Genomic DNA, 17,698 nt, shown 5'->3' with positions numbered 1-17,698 from the left:
ACAACATTAACCAAATCCCCTCACCACCCACACCAACCCCCCAATCAGGTTGAGACACTCGCCCCCCCCCCCCACCCCACCCAACAACTATATTGCATCAGTGAAATTACGGGAATCATCCCTGTGAGGGCGTGGGTCACCGGCATACTCCCCTGTCCAAAAGGCGACAGGGTGGCCGAACATTACCGCCCATTAACATATACACTATCTGCCTGCGGCGGGGTAAGCCCAACACCGATCCCCTCACCAGTTCTCAGTCAATGTACAAGAGTAGTCCCCGAACCTCGTATCCCGTGACCTCTCCGTTCCCCACGGCAGCCACGGCACTCTATAAGGTCAGAGCCTCCGTAATAGAGCAACAAGTGATACGGTACAACCAAGCTGTCCGGCGTCTCCATACGTTCCAGTTCAACGAGTACATAAAATGTAGGCCTAGTTACTCAACGTCACTAAGCTGGTCGTGCGGCGGTGTCCCCTGTCCGGAACGTTTGTGTCTCAGCGTCCGTTCCGCCTGCCTCGCAAATTTGAGTGCTTCCGTCGCAGCCGTGAAGACCATATATTTCCCCCCGTGGTGGACCCTCAACTTAGCAGGATATAACATCGCATATTTTGTCCCCACTTTCTGGAAGATCCGCTTCGCCGGGAGGAATTCACGCCTGGCGGCCTGCACAGCCTGAGTGAAGTCGGGAAACAGTGATATTGCCATGTTTTGGAATGTTAGCCTACCTCTTTCACGTGCCAGCCGTAGGATCGTGTCTCTGTCTCGATAGTTGAGGATCCTGGCAAGGATCGGGCGCGGCGGCGCCCCCGGCCGCGGCCCCAGAGTGCGATGTGCCCTTTCAACCAGGAACATGGCCGACAGGGCCTCACCAAACAGGTCGCGGAACATCCCTTCAACGAAGTGCTCCATAGTGCCAATGTTCGTGGATTCCGCAATACCAATAATTCTCACGTTATTTCTGCGAGAGCGGGCTTCCAAATCTTCGTTGCGACTCTTTATCACCTCCAGGACCTTGTCCATGCGCAGCAGCTGCTCCCGGGTATCACCGCTACTCTCTTCACAGTCGGCAACCCGCGCCTCTACCGCCGCCAGTCGTTCCTCGTGTTGATCCACCTTGTGCGATATTCCGTCCAGTCGCCTGGCCATGGAGTCCAACTTGCCGTCTATCTCTTTTAGGCAGCCCTTCAACTCCCGAAACATGCTCTTGACATCCTCGGCGTCCTGCGTCGGCTCCAGCTGCGTTTCAGGGACCACCGTCTGGGACGCTGGGACAGTTTCAGTGTCCTGAGCCATGTGCTTCCCAAACTGGAGCTTCCTCTGCTTAGCATCCGTCTTACCCATGGCGCAGCAAAGGGGTCACACCATCAGAGTCTCAGCGGGAGGGTGGGTAGGAAAAATGGGCCCAACAGAGTAGGAACAGGCCTTCGAGTCCGGACAAAGTCACGGGCCCACCATGCCCAATCTGCTCCCTCCCAAGGCCGCCCGGCCGTCTGCGCCGCCAGCGGGAATCTACAACGCACAGTCGGGCCCAGCAGGCCTGCAGCTCTCACCACGTGCGGGTCCGAGGCCGGGACAGGCCCTCCAAATGGGCGCACCGCTAGTGACCAGTAGTTGGGGCGGCCGTACAGCGGGCCCACACTCCGCAGTCCCCAGATCCTCCGTAGTTCGATAGTTATGCACCGGGCGGAGGCTGAAGGAAGGCGCACTCCACCAACCGGGTCACCGTCGAGGGTAGCAGGATTGGCGTCGCTCTCGCAGCCCCAGGGTCGTCCTGTCAGTGCTCACGCAGATTGTCAGGAGGCGGGGAGATCGCCGCAAATTAGGGCCCCCCGGGGCGCCAGGGACAGCAGGATCCGTCTCCCCTCCGGCAGCCGCGGCCTTCGCACGTCTTGTTCTGGCCCGCGGCACGGGACTTGCGTAGCTGGGACCCCCGGCCGGGAGTCAGGAGAGCCACCGCCTGGGCTTCAAGGGAGCACCGCTCCGGATCGCCGCCACCGATTTCGGTCCGGATTGCAGGGATCGATGCCTCTACGTCCGGGCACCCTCCGCCACAGCTTTGTCGGGACAGGATGTCGGCGTAAAACGGATGAACTGACGGATTTAGGCGTTCGGCCGGCAGAGCCCCGTTACACGGCGGCCATCTTGCAGCTCGGCTCGGCCACGCCCCCCTTATTGTGCATAAGTTAATACAAATTTAGCTGGTATAAGCCAATATTTACAATACCCTGCTTTACTTTTGTTTTTCATGTTTCACTTGCACCGTTTAAATATTTCTGCACAAGCACAATCTGTTCACCATTTTAAAAGCATGGTGCTAACATCTTGTACCATCCTGCTACCACATTAGGCTAAAACACAAAGTCAACACTGAACAATCAGTTGAAAACAAAATCACTGGTGCTGAAGGGAACTACCTTGTGGATGTGATTATTGTTAAAGAGCAAAACGCAGTCACTATAAGTGCAGTTAGCCATTGGCTGAAGAAGGCTGATCCACTGCCCTATGCTACATGCTGCAGTGGGTGGATGCAAAATGTGAATGACACAGCGGCAGACCAATGGGTAAAGAGAGCTGGCTGAAAGCCCCTTTTAAGTATATTATACATATAATTTTCATAAATAAAAAAGTCTTGGCCAACGCCAGACCTACTAAATAAAAAGATTGTGTAATTTAAATAATGTAGTCATTGATTTTATTGTAGCAGGAAATGATCAGGGGAATGTGGATCACTTGGTGAAAAGTTCACCACTGATCTCTCCTGAGGGTCATACTCCAACTAAAGAGTGTTTGAATCCCACAAAAACAAAATCCGTTTTCCGTTCTTCTGTGAGTTGCTAGCCATTAATTTGTGTATTAACAGCACCTGTCATAGCAGTTCTCAGAAATGAAAAACGTTTGCTTTGAAATTTTATGTCAAAACCTATCACTAAAATAAAATGAATTAGGTTGTCAGCTATAACTCAATGACCTGTGGTTCTAACAATTTCCAGACAGGTAATGTATACACACACATGAAGAATATGTGCCATACGTGACCAGAGCACCTAGGTGGTCCGTTGTGAAATGCAAACTTTTTCCTGTGCACTCTGGTACATGTGCACATATATGAAAAAATTACAAGTACGAGCAAGGAAAATGAAACTCAAGACTAGGCGAGCTATTTGTGCCTGACATGGATTGCCATGAGATCGGTGTGTGGTGAAAAACATAAAAATTGCTCACAGCAAAATCAGTTTCTTAATCGCAGATGGAAGCATGCATACAGACCCAGGGTAGGGATAGAAATGTCTGTTATTTGAAGCTTTCCTAGCTGAAGACCAGGGCAGACCGCCTTAGAAAAAGCACAAGATGCACTTTATTATATGTGTTGTAAACCATATCAAGTGCATTTTTGTGGTGAAACATTTTGTGTATTACATTCAACAGAAAAGAAAGGTATACATAAAGGAAGGACAGTAATGTGAAACCTGATAGGACAATTTCAAAACTCTCAAATTGTACTTTGTCAGGTGTGAGCAGTTGACCTAATATTACTTTCTTATCCAATCCAGGTACTTCTAACTTTACCACCACCCACAGGCATCAATGCTGAAATTCAGGTTCTGCAGTGCCAGAAATATCTAGATTTGCTTTTTGTACTGCACACACTTCCTTTTATAACTACTTGCTCAAAAAGTGTTACACATGAGGGTTGTAAAAGGAACATGGGCCTTTACATCGCAGGCGATACATCGCATGCCATTACAACGCGGTTGTTACAACGACCACGTTGTTACATCGCATACGATTATAACGCAAGTCGTTACGACGACTTGCTGTAGGAGGCGCGCTGGATAGATAGGAATGTCACAGTGGAATACAACTCAGGACAGCAGTTATGCAAGTTACGGTGTCTTTATTGGACAACAGCTGCCCATGATCTGTTACATGTGCAGCCTCCGGTATCCCAACTGCTAACTGGCGCTCGGAGAACATCAGGTCCCACATGCTCTAGATCATGGAATGTGCAACATATTGAACATAAACATAGGGTAACACCCATACAACATAAAACCCCTTACCACATCACTTTTTCTCTTTACAAACAAGCGTTCTGGATGACATGGGGGTTCCCAACGATATATTAGTCATCTTAAAAAGACTCCACTCGGGGAATTATGCAAGGGTGAGGTTTGGAAGGGGGGGCACCTTGACTGACCGATTCCCCGTTGACAGGGGGGTTAGACAGGGCTGTGTGCTGGCGCCGACTCTGTTCTGCCTCTTTGTCAACGGGGTGATCGATCATTTAAATGCGCTGGAAAACATTGATGCTCCTAGACTCGGAGGCACAGGGGTACCTGCTATTCTCTTTGCAGATGACACCCTGTTGCTCTCAAAGTCTCCAATTGGCATCCAGCGGATCCTTGATGGATTCCCAAATTTCTGTGCGATCCGGGGGTTGGAGGTCAATGCTTCGAAGACCAAGTACATGATCTTCAACCCCCCCAAGAAATTACGTCCCAACCCCACACTAGGACCCATCAGGCTGGAAAGGGTCTCCAAATTTGAATACCTTGGGATAACACTAAATGAGTCTATGACTTGGGACTCACATTGCACTAAGGCTAGACTCAAACTAACCCAAATGACAGGTGGTCTGGCAAGGATGTCCCGTGGTTTGACATATCAGCCACTTTCTTTTCGGCTACAGATCTACAGGATGCAAGCTAAAGGGTCAGTGATTTATGGTGCTGAATTATGGGGGCATTCTGCCACCCATACTCTCCAGGTCACAGAACAATTTTATCAGACAACTAGCAGGGCTCCCGTCTAGCACCCCTCTTTTACCACTGAGACTGGACTTAGGCCTAAGACCGATTTTGGAAGAATTAAGTTTGAAACCGCTATTGTATTGGCAGAGACTATGGTCGGTACCAGAACTGTCTAATTTCAGAGCCGAGCTTCAGGAAATAATGAAACTGAGCAATCCTGTACGGTTTCCTTGGCTCAGACATGTCAAGCAAATATGTGAGGCATTGGGCAGGCAAAATCTATGGTCCGATCCAGAAAATATCTGCCCCAGAATTTCACGAAAGTCTCTCTCAAAAGTCTATTATGAATATCAACTGCGCACTAACACAACCAATGCGGAGGAGAGATCTTTGACGGGCAAATTCTTGGGGGTAAAAGACTTATATATGCAGGAGGATGTTCTTGACAATATTGCGCCCCCAATTTCCAGGAAACTTTTTCTGCAGTGGCGGTATGGCACCCTTCCTCTTAAAGCGCACACTGCACGATGGACAAATGTTGAGAGCTCACTCCAATGCCCAGCGTGCGACTATTGGAGGGAATGCGACTTACACATAATATTCTTCTGTCCAGCATACAGGAAAGCAAGAAACTATTGGCTTGTTCCAATACTGAGGAATCTGGGTTTTAGGCACTATCATCCAGCCTACAGGATCTTGAAAAGTGATCTGTCTGCCCCAATTGTTTTTGCACTGGCAAAATTTTTAACTTCAATGTGGCGCAGACGCACCCAGTGTATTAAGTTATTGAACGAATGATGGTTTTTACAAATTGTTAAATTAACTGTAAATTTTATTGTATTCCAATGATATGAATTTTTTTTTATGCTGTAATTCTTTTATGGTCCAAGCGACCGAAATAAAGAACAATTGAATTGAATTTACAAACAACAGACAAAACAATAATGTAACGTAAAACAACTTAAAATTTAATACATGCCATAGTCATTAAACTTAGAACGTGTTTTCCTTGTGCACAAATTGTGTGGTACCACTTCTCGATTATCTACAGAAACAGAAGAAAAGAAAGAAGCAGATCCTACTTCCAGAGGATTAAGAAGTGGAAACGATCCTTTGTTCGGCACATTCTCACAAGCATACCCCCAGCACAGTGTCAGAAGTACCATAAACACATTGTCATCCATATTGCCAGCAAGCATTGCAGAAGATGAACCCATATTACCAGATGAGTGCAATGAAACATTCGATTTCTCCTTCAAATGCGGAACACCAACATCCCAAGAAGCCCATCCTACCCATCAACAACATCATCAGCCCCTCTTTGTTTGCTGATAATTGAGACCTGCTGCTGTGTAACTTTTATTAGACTTCTTTTATTCCACCAACCCTTCCGGTTCATCAGGACCAAACCTTTAATCACTCTAACAACTGTAAACATGTAAACAAATTTCGATTCTCCCTTCGCCCTCCTACGTTGTCTAACCTGGAACTATTCACTCACACAGAGCTCTTGACAGTTTTTCCTTCCATCAAAATGCTGTTCCGTTACCAGCTGTTTATGCAAAACATCAGTTTGCAAATTACTCTTGCATTCTTGTGAACTAGCATCACTTTTCAGTCTCAACCCTTCAGGGCACAGATTGGTATTAACTTCTCTGCTTCTGAGAAGATAAAAAGGTGCTTTTCCAGTTATAGCATGTGGAGAAATGTTGTAACTCCACACCTTGGCACCAGGAAACTCCTGTACACTCTGACCAGATGACAATGCTGTCTGAAAACCTTCCTTCATAAATCTGTTTGCCCTCTCCACCAAGCCATTAGAATTCAGGGAGTGCAATGCCACCTTGAGATGTTTTACATCATGACACTTAAAAAAACATACACGTGACTAGAAACAAAATGTGTACCATTAGCTGTCACAATCTCTCTTTGAAGAAATGCAATAGCTCTTTTAGTGCTGGGCGTATCAACAAAATCAAAGTAAATCCATTTTGAATGATAAACAATAATTAAAATCAAGTACCTCAGTTCACTTGGTAACATCAGAAAAAGTCCTGAAAAATCCAAACCAACTTTATCCCATGGTGACACAGCGAAAGGCACAGGCATTAATGGAGTATCTATCGTTTTCCAATGTTTATCTGAAATAAGACATTCATAACACACAGCAATGACCGATTTAACCTGAGAATCTCACGACGGCCACCAATAATATTGTTTCATTCACTCAGCCGTCTTAGTAAACCCTAAGTGTCTCTGATGAGCAATAAAAATCAGAGCCCTCCTCAGTTTCTCTGGAGGTATAAGCAGGTCATGTCTCATTGCAGTGTTGCCCACAATAGAAAATTCATGAGAAACAAAAAAAAAAAAAAAAATCAAATATCCAATCAAATGCTTGCTTTCTGGTCACCCACTGGCAGTAAACTATTTCACTTTGAGAAGTTGCTCATCTCAAGAATAAGCACTGTTCCACTCATCTTCAGTAATTTTCAAAGCACTTTTCTGCAAGGCATCTATAGCAGCCACCACACATTCAGTGTCATTAAACCAATCTGCTTCCATTTCATCATTGATTGCCATGCAAGCTAAGCAGTCTGCCTGGATTTTTGCCTCCAGGCAGATGTTTAATCTCAAAGTTTTATGCTTGTAATCTGACAGATGCTTTATTGGCACCAGTACCACTCAAAATATGAACTAAGGGCATATGATCTGTATTAAGGTCAAACCAGTTACCCTAGATATATGTCCTGAACTTACAAACAGCCCAAGTACAGGCTAACGCCTCTAATTCAATAGTACTGTAATGCATTGCAGCCTGTTTCAGTGTTCTAGATGCAAAAGCAACTGTTCTCTTTACCTGCCACCCATTGACCCAGTGTTGCTCCCAAACCTGAAAGACTGGCGTCAATTGTAATCACACATTAACACCCAACCTGAAAGGTGCTCAACACTTTTACGTTCACAGTAATGTCCTTGACTCAGACAAACATTTCAACCAAATCCCTTTACCACAGAAACCTTGCCCCTTTTCGAAGTAGAGCCCTTAAAGGCTCAACAACTTGAGCATAGCCTTGAACAAACAGGGCATTGTAGTTGGCCAAGCCTAAATAAGAGTGAAGAGCTCCCTTATCTTTGGGATGCCTAGCATCCTTGACTGCTTTAATTAAACAAAATGGTGGTATAATACCTGTAGCAGAAATAGTGTGCCCCGGGTAGTCCAACTCTTGCACTGCAAACTTAAATTTACTGCGTCTTATCGTACCTCTTTGAGCTGACACTTTCAAAACTTTTCTCAACACTTCATTACGTTTCCCTATAGTTTTAACAAAAATCAGAATGCCAGCCTGATAGGCCTTAACACCCAGCATATTCCCAAAAAATTGTCCATAAGCCACTAGAAAATGCTGGCTGCTAAAGCCAACCCAAAAGGAAGTCTAAGAAACTTGTACGCCCCAAAGGTCATCACAAACATTGTTAATTCCTATGAGTCCATGGTAAGAGACATTTGGTGATACGGTGAGTGTGAGGCTAAAATGAAAAAGAACTTTACACCGCTTATGTTAGCTGGCAAATCATGAATTCTGGGTAAAGGATGACAAACGATTAGAATGTTCTTATTTATTGAACGTAGATCAGTGCAAAGCCTAACCTTCCCCCCACCTTTTGCGAGCCACCACAACGGGGGCAACCCAGTGTGGCAACTCACAAGGTGCAATTATACCTTCAGAACACAATTGTTTCAACAGTTTTAGCTCATCTTTGACACTTAACGGGACAGGACATACTTTATGCACCAATGGTTGAGCATTAGGCTTGAGTCTAATTTCATGTTGAAACCCTTTGACTGCACCAGCGAAAAAATTTATTCAACACCACTCACACACATAGAATCCTCAAAAAAGTCAAGGGCGTATCCCCCCAAACCACAGGTTTATCAGCACCCGGTATCCGATATAAATCCATCTTTGCCAGATCTTGCCAGCCCATGATATTCCTCCCCTTGATTGCTTCATAATTTTTTGTCTTACAGCGGCTAGCTAAACACTCCACTCTAGACAAAAAGTAACCCAGCATATCTATACCTTTCTCTCCAAACACTTTCATATTAACATCCGATGCATTGAGCATGTATTTATCCTTCCAGTGATGATGAAATGTAACATCACTTATTATGGTGATAGTAGAACCGAGTTTGCCATGATCTACAGTTTCACAGTACCGATAATAGCTTCACAGAGTGGACGCTCTATCATGTAACTAGAAGACACCATATTACATTCCACAGTCAAAACTAGATCCCTAAATTTCTCAGTACATGTGCTTATATCATCAGACACTTACACACTGCAAATTATGACTCGACCCTTAGTAAGTCTGCACACAACCTGGAAATAGCCTATCTTTTTACTTGAAAGACAATGTTTCCCCGCAGCTGGGCAACTTGGGTTTTTCCCTGTGGGGTACTTCGAACCACGTCTAGAGCACACCAACATAGGTTTTTCCCTTAGTTGTTTTCCTGATTTGACCAGTGTAGAAACTGCACCAACCAAAGCATTAGTGTCCTCCACATCCAACACAGATAGTTTTAATGGATTTTTCTTCATGTAGCATTTTGGAAGACATCTAGCTCTTTCTATTCCTTTAGCTAAATCGATTGTTTCAAGGCGAGAAGAAGGATTTCTGTAAGCTGAAAGTCTCTCCTGAATTTTCGTAGCAATTAAAAACGAATTGGTTTCTTATATAAATATATACAGTGCTTCCAAATTTGCATGTAGAAGCCAACACTAAGTTCTGAAATGTACTCCTTCACACTCTCATCAGCACTCTGTGCTTGAAAAAATTGTCTTTCGAACACAATACTTAGTTCCTCCGAATATTGGTTTTCAAGTCATGTGATGGCTTCTTTGTAGGAATCCCAAGTGCCATTATCGACTGGTCCGTTGGGTTGGAGGGTCAACCATCGGAAGATTATCGAAAACCTGTTAAGCAGCATGACCTAAGCTGCTAAATAAAATTGCCACTTTCTTGGCAGGTTTATACTTGGTAGCAACAGTTGCCACTAAATCGTACTCAAAGATTCTTATCCAGTGCCACCATTTGATCATGGGCATACCGGTATGCTGAAGAAAAAGTGGTGGGTGCACTATAGGTTGCAAAGTTGCCATAATGTCAGATTATATAAAATGCTTTTGCTTTACGCAAAACTACATGTCAAAACGGCACAAATTAGTATTGCATTACAGTATTAGAGAAGAACAAAACACATCGTCTAAGAATGGCTTTTAAAACGGTCATTAAGTTTCAGGTACCTCTGTGCAAACTTCAGAAGATGACGGACCAGCGATAGTACAAAATTAATTGTCACTCACCACAAAAAACAAATGTGGACTTAGTAATTTCTTGAAGACAAGAATTCTTAACCGCCCTCAACCACTGCTTGCACATGAACATGATAGCTCAAAGGCACTTGCCAAGAGGTAGACGTCTCCATTAGGAAGTCAGGTGATTGTGCTCTAACAGAGCAAATGAAAACACAGGTGTACATAAGACCCTCCTGTTGCCAGGCAGGTCATGTGAGGAGAGGAAATGCTCATGCAGCATCTGCTATGAGGGCGCAAGCGTCAGCAGGACACGTGCATTTAATGCACGTACTCTGAAGACTAATATCCAAAACTACCGAAGGATCTCCATCATATGGCTACTTCCTCAAATTGTGTTCTTTCCTCTGCGGACCCCTGGAACGTTGGAACAACGCTACATGCGGTTGGAGGTAACTGCAGATCTCAAACTTCACAATCCGGCAAGGCGCTGGGTCGGTGGGCGAGCAGTCACTGGATGTTACTTCCTCCTTGTTGCCAATATGTTGGATACAAATCGGGACACCAGCCAGGTAAGTTGCAAAGTCTTTATTGGATAACAGCTGCCCACAACCTGCCACATGTACAGTCTCTGGTTTCCCAGCTGCTAACTGCTGCTTAGAGAAAGTCGGGCGCCGCACACTCCAGAACATGGAATGTACAAAATACTGAACATAATAAAGGATAAGACCCTTAAAACACAACCCCCCTCCCCCCCCCCCCACACAGTCATGCATACTGAAAACGTGGTAACTATGTATTGACTGCTTTCAATGCACCCCCATTGTGTCTGGTTTGGTTTCAGAAATATTAATCTAAAAGTTGTTTTTGAATTGGAGCGTAATCTGAGAAGTAGAGCAGAAGCCCAACAAGAGGAAACAAAGCGTTAATTTTCCGTAGGATGGGAGTATGTAGATGCTGTATTTTATTCAGCTTAACATTGGTTTGTTATTCTGTGTTGCCAAGAGGAGGCATACAAACATATCAACTGTGTGAACCCATATGTTGAGTCTGACATAGAATAGTTGGCGCCTGTCCCCGTTTATTCACCTCACTGACCTCACAGCACTGAAAAAAAACAAATGTTTTCCTGTTGTGATAGCACAGTGCTAAGAAGTGACACAGCGGTTATTCCCCTAGATTCCCCCACCTCCCTGGGTTTCTAGAATCCAAGGGGGAATAAGGAATGGGTAGATGCTCACCCTCGCTGTGACTGCACAATTCTGATGGATGTTGTGACCGGTGATATCATCGTTTTCGTCCTACAGTGTAAAAGGATTGAATAACAAAATACAATACAGTGCCACCACCCACCCAACTCCCTCAGATGTATAGAAGGTTAAGTCGAGCCAATCGTGAAGAAAGATGAGGAAGGCCGACATGTCTGGTATTCATGTTTTTTATGGATTTTAACGAAAGAGGACAGGAATCCCTTGGACGTTGGAGAGGATGTAGGGACAGAACAGCAGGTGTCTCTTGCATTTGTAATGGGATAGCTAGTATCCGAAGGGGTGCGAATAAGGCAGTGTTTGAGAAGGAGTCCCATGCAAAGATCCTTCCACAGCTGTTCCGTGGGGTCCGCTTAAGAGGAGCTCATACGGGACATGCACAACATAAATTTGCAGGTGGAAAGTTAGCAACAGCGGGGTGTTAACCACTAAATAAAATACAGGTTATTGTCTTTAAGCAGGGGAGAGGTCGTGGAGGGTCTAACCCCTTCTGTCCAAAAGCATACTGGGGTGCATGGTGTAACCCCAGAGGAAGTGTGAGGACCTGCCATAGTGATCATTGTATGAAGTCACAAGTGCTTGTTACCTGACCACACTTAAGTTAGGACATTTGAGTTCTTAGTTGCAAGAACGGTTTTGACTGATTACGTTCTCCGCACTAGCTGGACATTTATATTCTTTTGACCCTGGTAGGGGACGTGGCTTTCAGGCTGTAACAGATACAGCTTTATAACAACACTTTGATTCATGTTGGCAGCCCGCTGAGTGACCATATCTCTAAGTAGCCGCATGTGCCGTTTAAGTAGGGTCCAATATATAATAATGCTTGGACCGCAAAGAGCAGATACGAGAGGAGACCTGAAGGCAAGGATTGTGTGAAACTGAGGTGGATGTGATAGTTAAGACTATAATGAATCGAGGTCCACCCGCCGCCCCCTTATCTGAACAAGGAATATTCAACAGCAACTTATGACCTGAACAGAAGCAGACCAAAGTCTCACTCTTTAAATATATGATGCACCTTATGCAGGATCTTGCTCGTTGAAGCATGGTTGTACTAAATAACAAAATAACAATCTCTCCCTGCTTGAAGCCTGAATAATGCCATCCTGGAGTCAGTTCTGCCTCAAATGCACTCCCAGAAACGGAAGAGCACTACTGAAAAACAATTGCTGCAGTACACTGTGCTTTTTACTGCATTCCTATTTGATCACATATTTATTATATAAACATTGCTTGCATAAGACGTCTGACTCCCCAGTCACTCCAAGCATGCAGAGGCCACGGCAGACAATGTAGATATCCCTTCTATACTTGCAAGTATTCTTTTGACTGAATAATCCCACGCTCCCTCAGTTTTGTGGCTTTAGGCTATTCAAAATAGGTCAGTAGGAACATTGTGGTGGCAATGTGTGTCCTGGTAAGAGAATCCTCACAATCGAGGCAGCAAGTAGCATAGTGAGTAGCAGAGTGCAGGACGACTCCAAACTGATTGTAAAGCAAGGTGCTGAAAATGACCCAATAGTCCTCATTTATAAATGATTTACTAAGTTACCTGAATACAATAGGGTCCGGGAAAACGCCTTCAGACGTAGATAAAAACACTCAACGTGCTTCATCAGCAATTCCGGAATAACAAGTGTTAATAAAGCAAGAGAGTTAACTGAAATTCTGTTTTAAATATTTGCAGTTTCTCACATGTGAGCTAACATTTTTGTTTGAAAATGTGTGGTTATTAGGCGGAAAGCAATTATTAAAAATGTTTAAAAACACAAAATGCTGTATATGGTCCTTTAGACAAAGCTGAGATATTGGTGGCAATCCAGAACGTCTCCACAAGTAGCACACCAGGGGTGGCGGCTTGCTGATTGAACTCCATCATGTCTTCAGTCAGACCATAGGCGAGTAGAGTGATGCTTGTGTAAGCAGCAGCCTCCGAGAGAGTCCGGCGGGCGATGAGAGAGGCAAGGATTTTTCTAATACCTAATCCAAACAAATAGACTCCCAACAAAAACGCTTATTGGCCATTGCCAACGCTAAATGTTGTTAAAAAAAATTCAGCAAATTTCTCACACAGAAACTGCAGCTGTCATCAGGAACCTTGTAAATAGAGAACATAATGGGCTCATTCCCCATAGGAATACGACTAAGTACCTTTGCCTATCTCGTATGTAAGAACGGTGCCTGACAAGTTTGGTGATTTTATGGTGTCATCTTTTGATGCAGAAAAAATAGCTGGAATTTCTATATCCAGAGTACTGAATCTTAGGCCTCATATTGTGAAATGGATCAAGCCGCTATACGAACAATCAATGGTCAGGCTCAGGACTGTGGCTACTGTGTCGGGAGAATGGGAAGTGGTGACAGGTGTAAGACTAACTGCCCCTTCTCCCCTTTGCCTAATCTCAATGTGTATTAAGCCTTTTCCTATGTGTAGAAGTTCGCAGCTTCAAAACTTGGAGTTGATGTAAATGAAGTAATTAATCTTAAAAATTATTTGCTCATTGTTAAGAGCTCTGCTTGAAGAAATTTGTAAAACTTCGTAGTTACCCCAGTTACTAAAACTATTGTCAAAAAATTAGACACCATTCTTTTGTATGCCATACTGTTTCTATGGGTTATATAATATATTATTTGGTAGCAAACCTTGACTCAAATGTTGGAAGATTCTATGTTAAATTTGGAACAGGTGGTCTCCAAAATGTGGTTACGCATGGGATGCACCTAATCCCAGTGATGTTTGTGCATTTTGTGGTTATCCTCTACAAAGTATGATGCATATGCTATTTATGTGCCCAGTCATGGGTAATCTTAGAACATGGATATTTAGTACTGATATTTCAGGTGAAAGAATATATTACATTGATAGAAGAAATTATTGAATTGCATAAGGCACTTCCTATAAACATTTACTATGGCCTGTTTAAATTTTATATTTCTTAGTATGTAAATATCTCTTATAAGTGTCTTGACTAAATCGTCTTATATTTTGTATCTTATTTGTATGTAATGAATTGATATGAGACATTTTTTTTTATAGGAAATTTTTTATTGTTTTCACAGTACAGTCGATGAGAATAACTAAATCGTTCCCCAGCAGACACCAGCGCCCCCCCTAGCCCTACATCCAATCCTCCCGCAGCGCCTCCGCCCAAGTTTCCAAATCCGGCATCCCTACCCCCGATAGTTGCTCCCGAGTCCTTATCATCAGTCAGTGTCGGAGGCTTCATCTTCCTGTGCTGGCGGTGGTTCACATATGCCCCCTCTGTATTTGTTCCATGCCCCCCACACTTTATTCACACCGATCTCTCAGCCAGCATAGCCCTATCCATGTCTCTTCCCCATACAGACAGCAGCGGTGCCTCTCCCGATCCCCATTTCTGAGCTATGTTCCGCTTAGCAAGCACAATCCCCAGCGTAGCCCAGCTCTGAGCCTGTCGGTTAAGGTCGTTGGGTTCCCACACGTTTAGGAGACAACGCCTGGGCTCTGGCACCAGCGACACTCCCCCCGACTGGGACAGTGTCTGCATCACCCGCTTCCAGTATTCTTGGATGACAGGGCATTCCCATATGGTGTGGTAGAAGGTACCCTCCTCCCCGCAGCCGCGCAAGCAGAATGGGTGGGGCGCCCTACCTATTTTGTGTAGGGTGTATCTGGTGTAGTATGACCGATGCAGAATCCGGAGCTGTACCAACCGGAGCCTAGAGGGTATCCCCGCCTCCCGGGGGGACGCCAGTGCCTCCCTCCACTCCGGGTCATCAAAGTCCCCCACATCGCTGGACCATTTCTCCCGTAAGGGTCCCATAGGGTCAGGCAGGTTATTTATGAGCTTACGGTACGTGAACGATGTGGCCCTCTTAGGCATATAGTCTGTGAGCAACCTATCCTCCATTGGTGACGCCTCCGGGACCGCAGCGCCAGGCTCTAGCTGCGACAGCAGTGCGTGCTTGATTTGGGTATAACGGAACCATTCCGAAGGCGCCAGCTCATATTGCTGTTGCAGGTGCAAGAATGAGACCACTGCACCCCCATGCCACATGTCGCCCACCGTGGAAATCCCAATGTCGTCCCAATTGTCGAAGCCCTTACTGTGCCTAAGCCTCCCGATCCGCTTTGTGTCCCACAAAGGCGTAAGCTGGGTCAGGACTCCTCTCCACCCCAGCTTAGCCTGGGCCGCATGCCATATGGCCACAGTCTGCCTCAGGGGGCCAATTAGGTCTGGGGTTAGCCTCCCGTCGTATAAGGGCGATAGCATACCCCGTGTACCTAGTATGTCCCTGTCCGCTTTGAATGCGGGGTCCGATTGTGGGACGTGGAGCCACTGGTTAATGACCTTTAGCTGAGCCGCCCAAAAATAAAGCTGGATATCGGGAAGTGCTATCCCCCCGTCATACCAGCCGCGGGTTAGCTTGATCTGCGAAATACACGCCGGCCCATTACTCCACAGAAGGCCCGTCACCTGCGTAGCAATTGTACGAAAATACGCCGGTGGTATTTGATACGGTGTGTTTTCCAACACGTAGATGAAGCGAGGCAGGGCCATCATCTTAAAAAGTGCCGCCCTCCCCAACAGGGTCAGCGGCAGTGCACCCCAATGGCGGGCATCCCGCTTGAGACGGTCCAGTGGGGGCCGGAGATTCATTTGAAAAAAATCTGCTTGATCCACTGTGATGTGAATACCCAAGTACTTAAATGATCCGTCTGCCACCCTAAGGGGGCAATCCGCCGGCAGCTGCGGCGGAGGGCCTCGCAGCACATACAGGACAGACTTAGACCAATTTATCGTGTACCCCGATGCCCTACCGAAAACTTTGCAAATGTTGAGTAGTGTTAGGATGGAGCGCCGCGGGGAGGCCAGGTACAGCAGTACATCATCCGCGTAAAGCGAGACTCTGTCTTCCCAGCCATCCGACGACTTGAGTCCCCGTATCGAAGGTTCCCAGCGTATCCATGCCGCCAGAGGCTCGATCACCAGGGCAAATAACGGCGATAGGGGACAGCCTTGACGCGTGCCCCGCGTCCGGGGGAAGTCTGCGGACATATGCCCGTTGGCCGTAACATGAGCCGTAGGCTTGGTGTACAAAAGCCGAAGCCAGGCAATAAATTTGGGCCCAAATCCCAGATGGTGCAGTACTGCGAACAAGAAGGGCCATTCGACCATGTCGAACGCCATCCGTGCGTCCAGTGACAGGAGCACCGCTGGTTCTCCCACGCGATCCGCCTGAGCCAGTGCGCTATGCAAGTGCCTTAGGTTGTGAGACGTACTTCTGCCGGGCATGAAGCCAGACTGATCCGGATGTATAATTTCGGACAGGTGCGGTGTTAGCCTAGTCTCCAACAGCTTTGCCAAGATCTTTGCCTCCGCATTAAGTAACGAGATAGGGCGGTAGGAAGTACACTTATCTGCCGGCTTGCCTGGCTTTGGGATTACCACAATGGTGGCTGTTCGCTGATCAGGTGGGAGTTCGCCTCTCTGCAGATTGTCTGAGAACATATTAAGCAAGTGGGGGGCAAGTGTCCCCACCGCCCTCTTGTACAGCTCGATCGGGATGCCATTCGGACCCGTCGCTTTACCCGACTGCAACTCCCCCACCGCAGCCCGTATTTCTTCCACCGTGAGATCGGCCTCCAGGGCCGTCAGCGCTTCTGGGGTCAATTTGGGCATGGCCAGTTTCTGAACATAAGTCAACGCCTCATCCACCGTCATTGAGGAAGTGGAAGAGTAGACTGCCTGAAAGTGTTCTGCAAGGATATTCACAATGTCACGCGGGTCAGTCGTTACCAGACCTGTCTCTGAGCTAATCCGTGCTATCCACCTAGAACCTCTTTCTCTTTTATCCAACCATGCCAGCAGCCTCCCAGTCTTGTCCCTCACATCATAGATTCTGTGCCTTGTGGCTTCCAACTGCTGCCTAGTGAGCCCTGCCAGGTGCTCCCTGTATTTGGCCTGCGCCACTCTCAAGCCTCTGGAGGTCGCCGGCGTCGGGTCCGCGGCCTGCTGTGCCTCTGCCTCCATCAGGTCTAATTCCAGTGACCGCAGTTCAAGATGTTTCTCGCGCTTGTGCGCCGCAATGGATGCAATGGCATGCCCTCTCAGGACTGTTTTATATGCTTCCCAGAGGATAGCGGGGGAGTCTACAGACGAGGCGTTCTCTTGAAAGTAGAGGTTCGTCGCCTTCCCAAGCGCCTTGCTGATTGCGGGGACCTGGAGATAACCCGGGTGGACGGAATAAATACGGCGTCGAGTCAGATGATAGCGTGTAAGAGTATCGGGGAGTGATCTGATATGCCCCTGGGCCTAATTTCAATGCTATCCACATTCTGGAGACCACCCTCTGAGCCCAGGAAGTAATCTATCC

The 17,698-nt window shown here is 46.3% G+C and overlaps 1 protein-coding gene across 7 annotated transcripts in view; it reads left to right on the top strand.

Annotated features, from left to right (window-relative positions):
• The window catches only part of PLCE1 (phospholipase C epsilon 1), a 932,976-nt gene that overhangs the window by 41,542 nt on the left and 873,736 nt on the right, over window positions 1-17,698 (top strand). The window lies entirely within an intron of this gene.

This window comes from Triturus cristatus, chromosome 1_2 (genome assembly GCF_964204655.1).
Source record: "Triturus cristatus chromosome 1_2, aTriCri1.1, whole genome shotgun sequence".
In the NCBI taxonomy this organism is placed as follows: Eukaryota; Metazoa; Chordata; class Amphibia; order Caudata; family Salamandridae; genus Triturus; species Triturus cristatus.
This window is presented reverse-complemented; position numbering and strand designations above follow the sequence as displayed.